The 16,375-nt window shown below is 41.9% G+C and overlaps 1 long non-coding RNA gene across 1 annotated transcript; it reads right to left on the bottom strand.

Annotated features, from left to right (window-relative positions):
- Nucleotides 1-8,156: 8,156 nt before the first annotated feature.
- LOC115169237 (uncharacterized) lies at nt 8,157-9,895 on the bottom strand. Its single transcript, XR_003870815.1, has 6 exons — nt 9,680-9,895; nt 9,474-9,572; nt 9,278-9,369; nt 9,081-9,169; nt 8,802-8,865; nt 8,157-8,330 (listed from the first exon to the last, which is right to left on the bottom strand). It is a non-coding gene; the product is annotated as an uncharacterized LOC115169237 (long non-coding RNA).
- Between the last annotated feature and the right edge of the window lie 6,480 nt (nt 9,896-16,375).

Genomic DNA, 16,375 nt, shown 5'->3' with positions numbered 1-16,375 from the left:
CTTCTTCAGACTATCTCTGGAGACCTTGGCCCATTCCTCACTTCCCTCATCAACTCATCCCTGACCACTGGCTGCGTCGCATCTGACTTTAAAATGTCCCCTCCTCAAGAAACCAACATGCTGACGTCAAAAACTACAGACCTGTGTCCCTTCTTTCTTTTCTTTCCAAAACACTTGAGCATGCTGTCTCTGATCAACTCTCTCATTATCTCTCTCAGAACGATCTTCGTGACCTTAACCAGTCAGGCTTCAAGACCGGTCACTCAATCGAGACTGCTCTTCTCTGTGCCACCGAGGCTTTCCGCACTGCTGAAGCTGACTCTCTTTCCTCTGTTCTCATCCTCCTAGATCTGTCCGCTGCATTCGACACGGTGAGCCATCAGATCCTCCTCTCCCCTCTCTCATGGCTGGGCCCTTCAGGCTCTGCACATTCTACCTGGCAGGCCGCTCCTACCAGGTGACATGGAAAGAATCTTTGTCTGCACCACATACTCTCACAATTGGTGTCCCCCAGAGCTTGCTTCTATGCCCTCTCCTCTTCTCTCTATACACCAAGTCACTCGGCTCCATCATAACCTCACATTGTATTGTCTATCATTGCTATGTGGATGACACTCAACAACTTGGCTCATCGCACTCTAGCGTCTCCTTGTGGTGGGCGAGGTGCTTGCAGGCTGACTTCGATCATCGGTTGAATGGTGTTTCCTCCGACACGGTGCAGCTGGCTTCTGGGTTAAGCGGGCAGGTTTTAAGAAGCGAGGTTTGGCGGGTCATGTTTCAGAGGACGCATGATTAGAATTTTGCCTCTCCCGAGCCGTTGAGGAGTTGAAGCGATTAGAGAAGATCGTAATTGGATCACAATTGGATATCACAAAAAATTGGGGAGAAAAATAGATTAAATAATTTCACTGCTCGACTGAGGGACCCTACAGATAATTGGATATGTGGGGTAAAGAGATGAGGTAGTCATTTAAAAAGAATGTTAAACACTATTATTGCACACAGGCTGAGTCTATGCAACTTATCTTGTGACTTGTTAAGCAACATTTTACATCTGAACTTATTTAGGTTTGCCATGACAAAGGGGTGGAATAATTATTGACTCAAGACATTTCAGCTTTTCATTTTTTATTAATTTGTAAAGATTTCGACAAATATAATTCTACTTTGACATTATGGTGTATTGTGTGTAGGCCAGTGTCTAAAAATTGACATTTAATTAATTTTAAATTCAGGCTGTAACACAGCAAAATGTGGAAAAGGTCAAGGGGTGTGAGTGAATACTTTCTGAAGGCACTGTACATGTGCAACAATAGTAATCATATAACTTAAAAAAAATTTAAATGAGCACCTTGTAAACTGCACAGGCACCAAAACCCACATGGAAACTGGATATGTTTTTACATCACTGGTTAGAGGACAACCTGCAAAACACATTCAGCTACACTTTGGAATGTTGCATTTCGATACAGGAGTCACTTAGTGGTGACTTTAGCATGTAAATCTTGGTGGGGCAAACTCAAACTTTGTTTTTTTAGATGCATGTCAGCAAAACAAACTGTTAGGGCCTACATAAAACTTTCCCAACAGCAGAGCTTTTTTTCAGCACCATGGAGTAAATCCTTACCACGCTACACCTTGCTATCAGCGGAGCCTTGTTCGGCAGCGAAACAGTTAATTCAGCCTCACTTACTACCTTTAAAAAAAACATAGCTGACATGGCTGACTTGCTTAAATAAGAGGCAATCTGTAATTTCGATTAAGACATTAATGAGCGAGCTAGGACGGACGTAGTCAATGTAACTATTTGTTTAGCACATTTGAAATGTAGAGCAACAGAATTCAGAACATGGGTCGTTCTTACAGTGTTCTCCCTGTACACCAAGTCAGAACGGTAGGATAAATAAAGGGTGCCTATAAGCAGAGAATGGAAACTGTTAAAATATTCAAGGATTACATTTCTATAAAACAGGCTATAGGCTACATGTGCACCACCATGTCAGAACCGTAGGATAAAAAAAGGGGGCATATAAACGTGGCAGAAGTCATGCTGGATTGACAGCATGGTCAATGTCTTCAACCTTTTATGGTCCATGATGTTGAATGTTTATCCTTTTAAGCTGGGAAAAGAGACCCTTAAACCCACACTTGGACCACACACCCACTCCACTGATTCCATCCAAACCACTCACTTCTGAATTTGTGATTTCCAACTTGTTGTGTAATGTTTATGTCCAATGGCTGATACGATACGTTTTATCTATAATTTCTCTTCATCATTTCTCTCAATGTGACAAGGATTGAAAAGGATTTGCCAGTAGATTGTCGACTTGATTCATGATGATGACTGCTAGCTTGCTAGCTAAGATTTTGAAAGTATGATGTTGACAGTCCAATCAAAGCTATGGTAGATATAACGTGATTTGACATCATTTTATCTGTGGCCAATGACCTTGAGGGCATTTCTAATGTGGCAGCATCCAAGGGGCTTGAATTTTCTAGCTCTACCCATAGATGTTGCAGTGATGAGGTGTCCCCATGAGTGACAGAACACTGAGCCAATCACGGCTCAACTAGAGAAATTACTAACCCCTACGCTCTGTATTTTCCACTGGCTGCCCCACCACCACAGAAAGCATTGAGCTCGGCTGAAACACCTGCATTTTGGAGCTGCCTTAATCAAGAAAACTAAAAATAAACCATGTTTGTATGCAGCTTTATTAAGTCAATGAGTTTTCAAACGGATATGTGACACATATTAATGCCAAAATAACCACTGGGCTCACCTCACAGAAAGAGAGACGCAACACTGTTTTGTCAATCACTCCTATCGATAAATAAGTTGAAATCAATTGCGCAAAAGGGGAGAGATGAGGTTGCACGTCCTGTTAAAACGAACACAGAAAAACCACCACCTAGACTAGAGCTTCCATATGGTCTGTGCAGCAAGCTGAATGTTTGACGTCCCTACTAATAGGTTGTGTCTGTATAGGATTGTAGCCTCGCCCACAGCATCCTCAGTCATCGCAGACTTGCGGCCATCTATTTGAGTTTGCATGGCTCAGGGCTCTCTTGAGGCGCAAGTGGGACTTCACAATTATGAGCGACCTTTACAGACAATGCTCCTGCGTAATTGTATTCATTCATTTATCCACTGGCTATGAAACGTCTTTAAAAATGTTTACTGAATAGGTATTGTGCGGTATCAGGGGTGAGGTATGGACCATGTCAAAATTAGGGTTGAATTGCAAAGTAGCACCACTTGGATTTTCCAAGTAGGTTTTGCTTTTACAAATATGTTTGTGGGAGAGGAGTGAGATGTGCACTTTCACCAATATTAAGGCACATTTAAGTAGGCCTTAGGTGGTTGTTGAAGGTTTGACAATTTATTTGAAGAGTGCACCCTTGAAATCCGTTGTATAGTATATCCTATTTCATTTATTTGTTCAGGTAATTGCAACTGGTTAGAAAAAGACAGTATCCACACATGAATATGATCAATCATCTTCTGGTTTCCAGGCTTACACCTGTGTGTAAAGTGACCATACTCTGTAAAGAATAATTGCCCAATGCATCACCTTTTCTCTGATAGTCGATTTAATCCAATTGCAAACAGCCTTATATATGATCATCGTGAATAAATGTTATACATCATAGCATGTGCTTGTAGCCCTATTTGCGTTTTGCATCATTCATGTGTAACTCCATTGGCTTAGGGCCGCACCCTTGATTTTCTACTACAGCACTAGAAAAAAAATAATCGAATCTCAATTGGTCTCTTCCTGTAGTCGTCATCTGCATTGATCCAACCTCCTTTCTGGTGTTTGGACAGTATATAAACAGACAGAATCTCTCTCTCTCTCTGAGCTACCTAGTAACATCATAACCAATACGTGGACCTCAAATGGGGAGGGCTTACAGCTGAGATTGACGTGTGTTTCAATGGCAGCCGGAGAGAGAGATGTGCTGCCATAAGGAGACCCCTGTTGATCCGTGTAGTCTACGCTACATGACGGTAAGTCAGACTTTCTCAATTTCACATGTTAGACAGGTCAATCTATTTAAAACGGGTTGTTAAGAACATTTCGTCGACGTGGTCATTGTAGAGGTATATTTTGATGTTCACACAATTATGGTTTAACGGTACAGGACGTGTCCCAAAGAAGAAAACGGTCAGTGTGCGAAAACAGTAACGTTAAATCGTGATCTATCATTGACCAATTAAGAGTAGACTCCATCTTTACAGGAGTGATTCTGAAATATATTGTAATTCTCTCGTTCGTCTGCCGCGATATAGCTCGAGCCTCGAGAAAAATATTCCCTCACCGGTTGCTGTTTTTTTTTTAAAGAACAAATCGCAAAATGTTTTGTGCAGCCGTTAACTTTCAGTAGCCTATTTACGTAGTTGATCTTCATTTACGTTGAATATCATAAAAAATAAAATCAGCTTTAGATGGGGAAACTTTCGTGCAACAGGTGGTAGGTTTTTCCCGGGCCGGAGTAGGGAAAGGCGAGTCTGATGCTGAGGATGGGAGAGAAGATGAAATAGGGCGTCATTCAGCCCGAGACACCGGACAGCTCCTACGTTCACAATGTCTATTCGCCTATTTATGTGGGTCAATCAGTACAAAGGTTGTTTCTTTTAAATTCGCCACCAGATTTTAAATGAATTTGTTGGTCCTGTTAGCAACTACATCACACCATGTCATGTTATAATTAGTAGGCTATTGCCTCAGAATATATACACAATACCCTTAATTCATCTGGACATTTTTTTAAAATTGAAATCACTATTTACTTTCAAGTGTAAAGGTTCATGAAATTCATGTCAAAAAGAGCATATGTTTATGTTTCATTTTACTTTTGAATGTCATTTTCACTCTAAAATGTTATTGCCAACAGAAAATCAAGGCAAGGCAGGTTTTGGCAAATATAACCACGCAAAAGAGGAATTTACTTTTCCACACAAGATGACAAATCTCCTCTAGTCAATCTGTTCTCCTAAGAGAGGGCTTTCTCTGCTCGTGATCAGCCAACCTCTCTACCAACCATGGTTGCCAACAACGACTGTCAAGGCCCCTTCCCCCCCATCCTTCCCTTCTCTCCCTTTGCTAAACTGTCACCCCCACCCCATCCCCCTCTCCCAGTTGCTCCCAGTCCTGTTGCATAGCTACCAGCTCTACCCGTGAAACACTGGAGATGGAAGACAAAGATTATAGCTGTGTGTGTGCATGTGTGTATGCATGCTAGCATGGCATATGTTGAAAAAGAAAAATATAAGATGATGTTAAAGAAAATGAAGTCAAAAGCCAACAACAATCTGATTTATCTGCTGTGGAAGTGCAGTGAAGTTTATTTTTTACTGTCATTAGTGGAGGTGACTGTAGTGTCTAGATAATGCAACATAATATTTACATTATGAAAACATAGAACCATTTTAATAAATACCTATGTAGATCAGGCATACTAATGAAGGCCATCTCCATTTCTTTAATATTAGAATTTGACTAGAAAAGAAGGCCTCCATGCAGTAGCAGTGCTTCAGCAAATAAGGTTTATTATGAGTGCCATGTTCCCCTCCCCCTATTCTCCTCCACCTCCACTCATCCTCCTCTCCTCTCCTCTCCTCTGCCTCTTTGAGAAGAGCTGAAAGGTTGGCATTAGAACAACAAAGGCAGGACGGAATGTCAACAGGCTTCAGAGAGAAATAGGCAGAGAGAACGGAGAGAGAGAGAGAGAGAGAGAGAGAGAGAGAGAGAGAGAAAGAAAAAGGAAACACAGGAATGAGAAAAGGACAGTGCGAAATCAACCTCTAGCCCCTACGTCCCTTGTCACTTTTAATATCTTCCACTAGAGTTCCACTACAGCTCCCAAATGCAGTGTGAGTATGCATAGGAGAGTGTGGTATTTACATGTTGAGTGCATACTGTATAAATGTGGATGTGCGGAGCGGGAATACAAATGTTAGGTGGGTTCATTCGTGAAATGTCAAGTGGAATGTCAGTTTTTACCCTCAGAATCTGTGTCAAGGCTCTGTGCTATCACATTTTTTGTCATTATTCTCTTTCAGCTGAAGCAAGGGATGAAAAAATACCAGACAGATGGATGGATGGATGGATGGAGAGAGAACTGGTCCTAGTGCAGTGTGGAAGACTAGTGATTTTGTTGTGATGCTGAGCAATGAGAATAACAACAAGTCCCAGTCTGCCTCTCAGCACAGGGCACTTCCCTACAGTCTGCTGCATACTAGTGTGTGTGTGTGTGTGTGTGTGTGTGTGTGTGTGTGTGTGTTTTCGCGGTGTAATGGCAGCATAAACATGCATGACTATAAATGCAAATAAAACCATCAGGATGTGTAAACTGAAATAACATAGACATTTAATTCAAGACTGGAACATTGATAAAATACAAAACATGTACAAATGGTCACATTCATACAATCAGAAAATGCATTTGAAATTTGGAACCTCATCGCAAACATGCTTTGATCAGTTTCCCAGGCAAGCTGTTAAAAGGGAGAAGCAGCCATTTTCCCCTAGTAATCGCATGTGACTTGCATTTAAAACTGGTACAGTTGAACTAGGGCAGGAGAGTATATTACTCTATGACTACACTTTGTAGATAAAAACACCTCTATAATTGCTTTATCTGACATCAACAGACTTCATCAACATTTGCAGAAAGCCTAGAGCAACTAACACATTACAGATTTTAACCTACAGACAATGTACAGGCAGCATCTATATGACTATGGAGACAAAGGGCATTGGTAATAGATTTGTATAAAAGAAGCCATTTTGAAAATGCTCCGTTACCAAGCTGGAATACTTCAAATCAATTTAGCATTCCCCTCTGTGTTCCATTTGACCCAATGAGTCATGAGAACACATAGCCTACCCAGACTTGTGTCTGTTCTATTAATTGTATTCATATAACTGCACAGAGTTAGCGTTGCTGTCGAGCGTGTCATCACACACAACACTTCAGAGGTCTTCACGTTACAGCCCTACTTCAACCTTCCGCTTAGCACCATAGTTTATTGTGCACCTTATTCTCTAGACACAGAATATTGCATGTTAATTAAAGGAATGGGTTATAAGAACCGGTGGCTAGAACTCAAATCCTTTGATGTCCCCACATGTAGCACCTGAAGGGGGCTTAGGAGGGCCTGTTTGAAATCATTAAAGCATATCTCAATTGCACACTAGTGACCACACATAATGAGATATAGCCACTATGGTCACTCTATGCCCTGATATGCTTTCCATTTAACCACCCACCTCCTCCCTCAAGATAAGTCTGATTGGTCACAACGGGTGCTGCACCTTGGGTAGTGGATAAGGAGCATTCACCACCATTACAATGGAAAGCATTTTGAAGACATGAGAACGCCTCATATACCGTAATTTCCGGACTATAAGCCGCAACTTTTTTCCCACGCTTTTAACCTCGCGGCTTAAACAATGACGCGGCTAATATATGGATTTTTCCCGCTTTAAATTTTTTTTGAAAGGAGATGACTTCAGTGGTTTCAGTGCACAGGAGGAGGAAGATAGTGACCAATGACTTTCTTGGTAGGCTACTGTTTACTGCTAATTTTTTATGTTTTGTTACAAGCCGTGTTTCGTTAAAGCCTATTTATTTTTGTTACAAGCCGTGTTTCGTTAAAGCCTATTTATTTTTGTTACAAGCCGTGTTTCGTTAAAGCCTGTGTAAAGTTAATTTGTTTCAATGTACCGGTAGGCACCTGCGGCTTATAGACGTGCGGCTTATTTATGTTCAAAATATATATATTTTTTCAATTCAGTGGGTGCGGCTTATATTCAGGTGCGCTCAATAGTCCGGAAATTACGGTAGATACAACATCCAACCATCCAACTGTGACCAACCTGTGTGGTCACAGTGGTAGGTGGGTTCATTCCATACAACTATGAGGGTTCCCTTAAGTAGGTGAAGCACGTGGCCTGGGAGTTCTAGCTGTCTGAAAGTTGCTGTCTCTGGATCATATGTACTGTGAACGTCTGCGAGCATGGGTTTGAATCTGACCCACTGCTCTAGCACCCTCTCTCCTCTATATTTCTATCCTATCCTAAAAAGTTCCCCCTGACCCTTACCCTGCCCCACTCTGTGTAGTAGGGGCTTCATTCACTAGGGGTTTGTGGCTCCTTCAGTATGTGTAGGAGTTCTCAATGACAATGTCTCTGAAGAAGGGGAACCAGTCTCTGCACAGGCAGGCGAGGTACATGTAGACAGGGCAGAATGACTTCTGGCGGGTGATGAGGTGGAGGGCAGCATCGCTAGCTGGGTAGGCCATCATATTGGTGTGACCTCTGCAGGTGGGATAGTACATGGCAAATTAAAGACATTAAGGGGACTGTAATGCATGCTACATGCAGGATGTGTTTAAATGTTTTGATCAGGTTTCATCTCATTTGAACTTCCTGGTTTAATAAAGGTTAAATAATAGAATAAGGACACCTTGATAAGACCTACATGACACCTACTGTAATGTTTTCTACTTCATTCTACTTTATCTAAGGCCTACTATAAATGTAGCAGGTATTGTACCTTCATAAATATCCAACTACTGCTACATATGCAGTCAATACAACTCTTGCATGTAAAGTCATGGTGACACTTGAAAATGTTTATTTTACATGGCCAGTCATTCAACATCACCAGCACAACCACGCACACTCCCCAGTCATAATGCCATTTATTCAGTAGGAAAAGACAAAAGCTCTAGAACACAAACAAATGTATTGTTGAAAAAAGAACTGTAAATGGATTGTGTGTCTGACCTGATTCTGTATGGTGCCAAAGAAAACGTTGGCCGCATAGGGCTCCACGGAGTAGTCATCTTACCTGTGGGGGAGAGAAGGAGAGACAGGGTAAAAAGAAAATTGGTGAGTTCACACGGTATTGACAGTGCTTGTCTGAGTACTTCAGACAGAAGTACAGATCTTGGTTTTATTCCCCTCTAAAAATACAGTAGACAGAGTACTAGTGTAGTGTGCATCTGTATAAAACTGCTTCTGTATAAGACTGTATTTGTATAAGACTGTGTGTTGTGTACTCACCCAACAGAGATGATTCTACGATCACAGACCCTGTACTCCAACACTGGCAAAGCTGCAGAAGCAATGTTCACGTAGCTGAGGAAATTCACCTTTGAAAAACAGCAACACATTAAAAACTACTATAGCATAGCCTTGTCTCACTTGGCTAGGTGCAAGGCTAAGTACAGCCTAATATGAAGAAAAAAAACAAAGCGGACCTGCATCAGTTCCCTGACGTGCTCCCTGTCTCCGTTCCATATGGCGAATGGGGAGGATCCAATGTGATTCAAAACTAGGACGTCAAGACATCCTGCAGAACAAAAAGACAGTCAGAAAATGTAAACTAATGTGCCTTATGAATCTTTAATATAATACAGACAATGACTGAAGTTAATCTAAGTGATCAGTTCTTACCCAGCCATCCTCACCACTCTCTGGATCTGAGGCCTGGCACACATCTCCTGTCACATACAGAGCCTTCTGGACGCCCAGGCTTGTGCTGTTCTCTGCCACCTATAGGACAGAGGGAGCAATGACACACTGGTAAAGAGGCTGTCACCATCTGGTCATAATAGAAAGGACAGATGTACATAGTTAGTCAGACAGACAGATCCACAAACCTTCTGCAAGGCGTGCTCCTTCCTGGCCGTGATGACGATCTGGCCACCCATCTTTGAGTAGTGGTATGCCACCTGCTCTCCTATGCCCGTGCTGGCATCAGTCACCAGCACCCTGGCACCACGAACAGACTCTGAGGGGAGGGACAGACAGACATCAGTCAGTCAGGCTGCTTGGGGTGAGGAAGACAACTGACGAGGGAGGAAGATCATTTTACATTTTAGTCATTTAGCAGACGCTCTTATCCACAGCGACTCACAAGAGCAATTAGGGTGTCACGTGTGCTCCCTTTCCGGCCTCTAGGTCACCAGGCTGCTCGTTAGGGCGCACACCTGTCACCAGCGTTACGCGCATAATGACACTCACTTGGACTCCATCACCTCCTTGACTACCTGCCTTTTATATGTCACTCCCTTTGGTTCCTTCCCCAGTCGTCATTGTTGCTGTTTCATGTCGGTGCGCTGTTTGTGTTTCTTGTTTTGTTCATTTATTTTTTAAACGTATTCACTCCCTGAACTTGCTTCCCGACTCTCAGCGTACATGGCTACATAGGGTTAATTGCTTTGCACCAGGGCACATCGACAGATTTTTCACCTAGTCGGTTCGGGAATTAGAAGATCATCTGATCACAATGGATATGATACAATGTTGGTGTTTTGAGGTTGAGCATGAATTTGTGTTAAAAGGATCATCATCATCATTACCATAAAGACCCTCACATCAAATTTCCTACATAATTGAAGCCAACATGCACGTCAGAAAGAGCTCCATTATATTGTCAAATAATCACAACGGTCAAATCAGTGCATTAAATCTCAATTTACGTGAAATAGAAAAAGGTAAAAATTAATATAAGAATGGAAAATGAAAATTACAACAATTGCCTTAAAAATAAAGAATATACATAAAAGTAGCTCAAAAGGTGTATTCAAAACCTTGAATAATATTTTTGCCTGCCCTTTGCCATGCTACTCAACTGACATGGCTAGCTACTGTTGGAGAACTGGATCAAACGTGTCCTTCCAGAGGACTGCCATCAGGCAAATGCTGAACATGGAAAAACTCCACCAAGTTCTGTAAAGGATGGTAGCCTATGTAGGTACTCTGCTGCAAGCCGCAGGAAGAGAGGTTCTCGCTATCCAATGGATGACATCCACTTCTTCAAATGTATAGTAGGTATAGCCTACCGCTTGTCTTCCCTGAAAGGGGGATACCTAGTCAGTTGTACAACTGAATGCCTTCAACTGAAATGTGTCTTCCACATTTAACCCAACACCTCTGAAGGGCATGGCAGTTAAACTAAGGGCTCTATTCAATCTTTATCGCGGAAGCGTTACAGATTGCACAAGAGAAATTTAAAGGTAATTTCCGAGTGAGCCGACATACACCGAGTGTATAAACATTATGAACACCTTCCTAATATTGAGTTGCACCCCCTTATGCCTTCGGAACAGACTCAATTCGATGGGCCATGGACTCGACAAGATGTTGAAAGCATTCCATAGCGATGCTGGACCATGTTGACTACAAGGCTTTCCACAGTGGTGTCAAGTTGGCTGGATGTCTGTTGGGTGGTGGACCATTCTTGATACATACTGTTGAGCGTGAAAAATCCAGCAGCGTTGCAGTTCTTGATACACTCAAACCGGTGCGCTACTACCATGCCCCGTTCAAAGGTACTTAAAACTTTTGTCTTGCCCATTCACCCTCTGAATGGCACACATACACAATCCAGGTCTCAATTGTCTCAAGGCTTAAAAATCCTTCTTTACCCTGTCTCCTTCCCTTCATCTACACTGATTGAAGTGGATTTAACAAGTGGCATCAATAAGGGATCATAGCTTTCACCTGGTCAGTCTATGTCATAGAAAGATCAGGTATTCTTAATGTTTTGTATACTCAGTGTACGCAGCTTCACTGTGAATGCAGTCTCCATTGATGCGGGAATATTGCCTTTAAATTTAAATCACGCTGTAACGCTGAACTTTACAGATTTAATAGAGCCCTACTACTATAGCCATATCTAGTCCAGATGCCAAGGTTTATGTTTTGATTGTAAAGTTGGCACATAGATGGAGACTCAAAAGACTCAGACTCCAGCCACCCAAGTCATAGACTGTTCTCTCTGCTACCACACGAACAGCTTCTACCCCCAAGTCATAAGACTGCTAAATAGTTATCCAAATAGCTACCCAGACTGTCTGCATTGTCCCCCTTTGCACTAACTCTTTTGACTCATCACATACACTGCTGCTACTGCTTATTATCTATCCTGTTGCCTAGTCACTTTACCCCTACATACATTATATGTATATATCTACCTCAATTACCTTGTACCCCTGCACATTGACTCAGTACTGGTACCCAGTGTAAATAGCCAAGTTATTGTTATTTCCTTGTGTTATCATTCTATTATTTTTCTCTTTGCATTGACGGGAAGAGCCCTTAAGTAAGCATTTAACTGTTAGTCTACACCTGTTATTTACGAAGCATATGACAAATAAAATTGGATTTAATATACAATACCAGTCAAAAGTTTGGACACAACTACTCATTCCAGGGTTTTTCTTAATTTTGTACTATTTTCTATATTGTAGAATAATAGTGAAGACATCAAAACTATGAAATAACACATGGAATCATGTCGTAATCAAAAAAGTGTTAAAAAAATCAAAATATATTTTATATTTGAGATTCTTCAAAGTAGCCTTGATGACAGCTTTGCACACTCTTGGCATTCTCTCAACCAGCTTCACCTGTAATTATTTTCCAACAGTCATAAAGGAGATCCCAAATATGCTGAGTACTTGTTGGCTGCTTTTCCTTCACTCTGCAGTCCAACTCATCCCAAACCGTCTCAATTGGGTTGAGGTCGGGTGATTGTGAAGGTCAGGTCATCTGATGTCACCTCGAATGCATTTCAATTAACAGGTGTGCCTTGTTAAAAGTTAATTTGCGTTTGAGCCAATTAGTTGAGTTGTGACAAGGTAGGGGTGGTATACAGAAGATAGCCCTATTTGGTAAAAGACCAAGTCCATATTATAGCAATAACAGCTCAAATAAGCAAAGAGAAATGACAGTCCATCATTACTTTAAGACATGAAGGTCAGTCAATCTGGAACATTTCAAGAACTTTGAAAGTTTCTTCAAGTGCAGTTGCAAAAACCATCAAGCGCTATGATGAAACTGTCTCAATTGAGGACTGCCACAGAAAAGGAAGACCCAGAGCTACCCTGGGATGCAAACTAGTAAACTTTCTGCGAAATATCGTTCACATAACAGCAGAATGCAGCACACGACTGAAGAGAAAAGAGACAACCAATTTTATAGTTACAGCATCAGCGCCTGCTCTGGAAAGACAGCAGAGAGTAGAAAGGCAGTTTGCCATTTACAGCAGCGCGTCCCCTGAACAATAACGAAGAGGTAGGTGAAAAGCCTGACTACGGAGACGGGGTGAGAAGGTGATGAAGCATACTTCATGAGCTGTAACAGAAAAACAACTGGCATTTGGGAAATTTGAGGTGAGGGAGAAAGTGTGGTGGAACAAGTACTATTATTGTTAGCATTGTTAAGTAATGTTATCTTGCTAGCTGGAACGAATTCTCCATAAGCTAGCGAGAGAAATGTTGAGCAACATTAGCCAACTTAACTGATCAAATAATTTAGTTTATGGTGGGAAAATTAGCTGGCTAATAAAGTCAGTCAGCTAACGTTAGCTAGCTAACGTTACAACATCAGTTGAACTAACATCAGATGAGCTAACCAATTCGCTATAGTATTAACTTAACTGGTATAACATTACGACTCCTTGCCGTTCCTGAAGTTATAAAGAATTAGTTGCTTACTGAACCCTGGCAATCTATGCGAAATGTTGACTAGTTAACTAGCTAATGAACTAACTACTATCTGTGAACTTGTGTTTTCCCTCTACAATATGTGGTTAATGTTCAGAATGAGAGAATTAGGTAAAAATGAGGTGTTGCTTGTTAAACAAGTGGATTGGGGCTCCCGAGTGGCGCGACGGTCTAAGGCACTGCATTTCAGTGCTAGAGGCGTCACTACAGACACCCTGGTTCGAATCCAGGCTGTATTATATCCATTGGGATTGTCAGTCCCATAGGGTGGTGCACATTTGGCCCAGCGTTGTCTGGGTTTTGCTGGTATAGGTGTCATTGTAATTAAAAATATGTTCTTAACTGACTTGCTTAGTTAAATAAAGGTTTAAAAAAATAAGTGTATCTAGGCCTGGCTTAAGCTGGATGCCACTATAGAGGTGAAAGGAACACCACACACTTCCCCTTTATCTCACTATTCCAATACAGTGGATAAAAAGGGGTATGCCAGGTGTACTCTCTGCCTGAAAGAGATCAATTATGTCAACAAAGGGTCTCATGCTCTGCGGCTGGCACATTGTAGAACAGATGTCTACAGGCAGAAGGTGTACAATGTAATAATGTGCAGTGTAGCCCAAAGACATTGATTTTGTGTTGAACTTCACTGTACAACTTGTGTGCGAGTGGGGGGGGGGGGGGTAATTAAATGTTTTACTCGGTAATCGTTATTTTTGCACACGTGTAGTCTTGTGCACTTGATCAATGTCTACCATAGTGGCCACTATAATAGAACAATAGAGCAATAATAGAGCCTTCATGGTTGAATTGCTGCAAAGAAACCACTACTAAAGGACACCAATAATAAGAAGAGACTATCTTGGGCCAAGAAACATGAGCAATGGACATTAGATCTGTCCTTTGGTCTGATGAGTCCAAATTTGAGTCTTTGTGAGACGCAGAGTAGGTGAACAGATGATCTCTGTTTGTGTGGTTCCCACTGTGTAGCATGGAGGAGGAGTGATGGTGTGGGGTTGCTTTGCTGGTGACTGTCAGTGATTTATTTAGAATTCAAGGCACACTTAACCAGCATTGCTACCACAGCATTCTGCAGCGCTACACCATCCCATCTGGTTTGCGCTTAGTGGGACTATAATTTGTTTTCAACAGGACATTGACCCAACACACCTCCAGGCTGTGTAAGGGCTATTTGACCAGGAAGGAGAGTGATGGAGTGCTGCAACAGATGACCTGGCCTCCACAATCACACAACCTCAACCCAATTGACATTATTTGGGATGAGTTGGACCGCAGAGTGAAGGAAAAGCAGCCAAGTGCTCAGCATATGTGGGAACACCTTCAAGACTGTTGGAAAAGCATTCCAGGTGAATCTGGTTGAGAGAATGCCAAGAGTGTGCAAAGCTGTCATCAAGGCAAAGGGTGGCTACTTTGAAGAATCTCAAATATAAATGATATTTTGATTTAACACTTTTTTGGTTACTACATGATTCCATATGTGTTATTTCATAGTTTTAATGTCTTCACTATTATTCTGCAATGTAGAAAATAGTAAAAAATAAAGCAAAACGCTTGAATGAGTTGGTGTTTGCAAACCTTTGACTGGTACTGTATATTTTCCACATCAGATAGGCATGCACGGACACACACACTATTTAATTCCCTCTTCCTTTTATTCATTCTACTTCTTCCTCTCACCCTATTTCCATGAACAGTGAAATGGGAGCTACGTACCAGGAGCTGGGAACACATACACACCTTGTGCAAAAAATATTCATTTTATTATCCATGTTGTTACACATACAGACAAGATGGATAATTCAACACTTCTAAGCTTACTAAATAATAAACTTTAGTAGAATGCTGCAAAATAACATCGTAAATATATTTCCTCCGAAGGCCTTGACAGTCCTGTAAGCTCGCAAACTATACACAATAACAACGAAGGAGAGGGAGGAGAGAATATTACAAATTTAAATATACTGCTCAAAAAAATAAAGGGAACACTTAAACAACACATCCTAGATCTGAATGAAAGAAATAATCTTATTAAATACTTTTTTCTTTACATAGTTTAATGTGCTGACAACAAAATCACACAAAAATAATCAATGGAAATTCAATTTATCAACCCATGGAGGTCTGGATTTGGAGTCACACTCAAAATTAAAGTGGAAAACCACACTACAGGCTGATCCAACTTTGATGTAATGTCCTTAAAACAAGTCAAAATGAGGCTCAGTAGTGTGTGTGGCCTCCACGTTCCTGCATGACCTCCCTACAACGCCTGGGCATGCTCCCAGACATGGACTAAAGCATCCACCAACTCCTGGACAGTCTGTGGTGCAACGTGGCGTTGGTGGATGGAGCGAGACATGATGTCCCAGATGTACTCAATTGGATTCAGGTCTGGGGAACGGGCGGGCCAGTCCATAGCATCAATGCCTTCCTCTTGCAAGAACTGCTGACACACTTCAGCCACATGAGGTCTAGCATTGTCTTGCATTAGGAGGAACCCAGGGCCAACCGCACCAGCATATGGTCTCACAAGGGGTCTGAGAATCTCATCTCGGTACCTAATGGCAGTCAGGCTACCTCTGGCGAGCACATGGAGGGCTGTGCGGCCCCCCCAAAAAATGCCACCCCACACCATGACTGACCCACCGCCAAACCGGTCATGCTGGAGGATGTTGCAGGCAGCAGAACATTCTCCACGGCGTCTCCAGACTCTGTCACGTCTGTCACGTGCTCAGTGTGAACCTGCTTTCATCTGTGAAGAGCACAGGGCACCAGTGGCGAATTTGCCAATCTTGGTGTTCTCTGGCAAATGCCAAACGTTCTGCACGGTGT

The sequence above is a fragment of the Salmo trutta genome, chromosome 31 (assembly GCF_901001165.1).
Source record: "Salmo trutta chromosome 31, fSalTru1.1, whole genome shotgun sequence".
Taxonomy (NCBI): domain Eukaryota; kingdom Metazoa; phylum Chordata; class Actinopteri; order Salmoniformes; family Salmonidae; genus Salmo; species Salmo trutta.
This window is presented reverse-complemented; position numbering and strand designations above follow the sequence as displayed.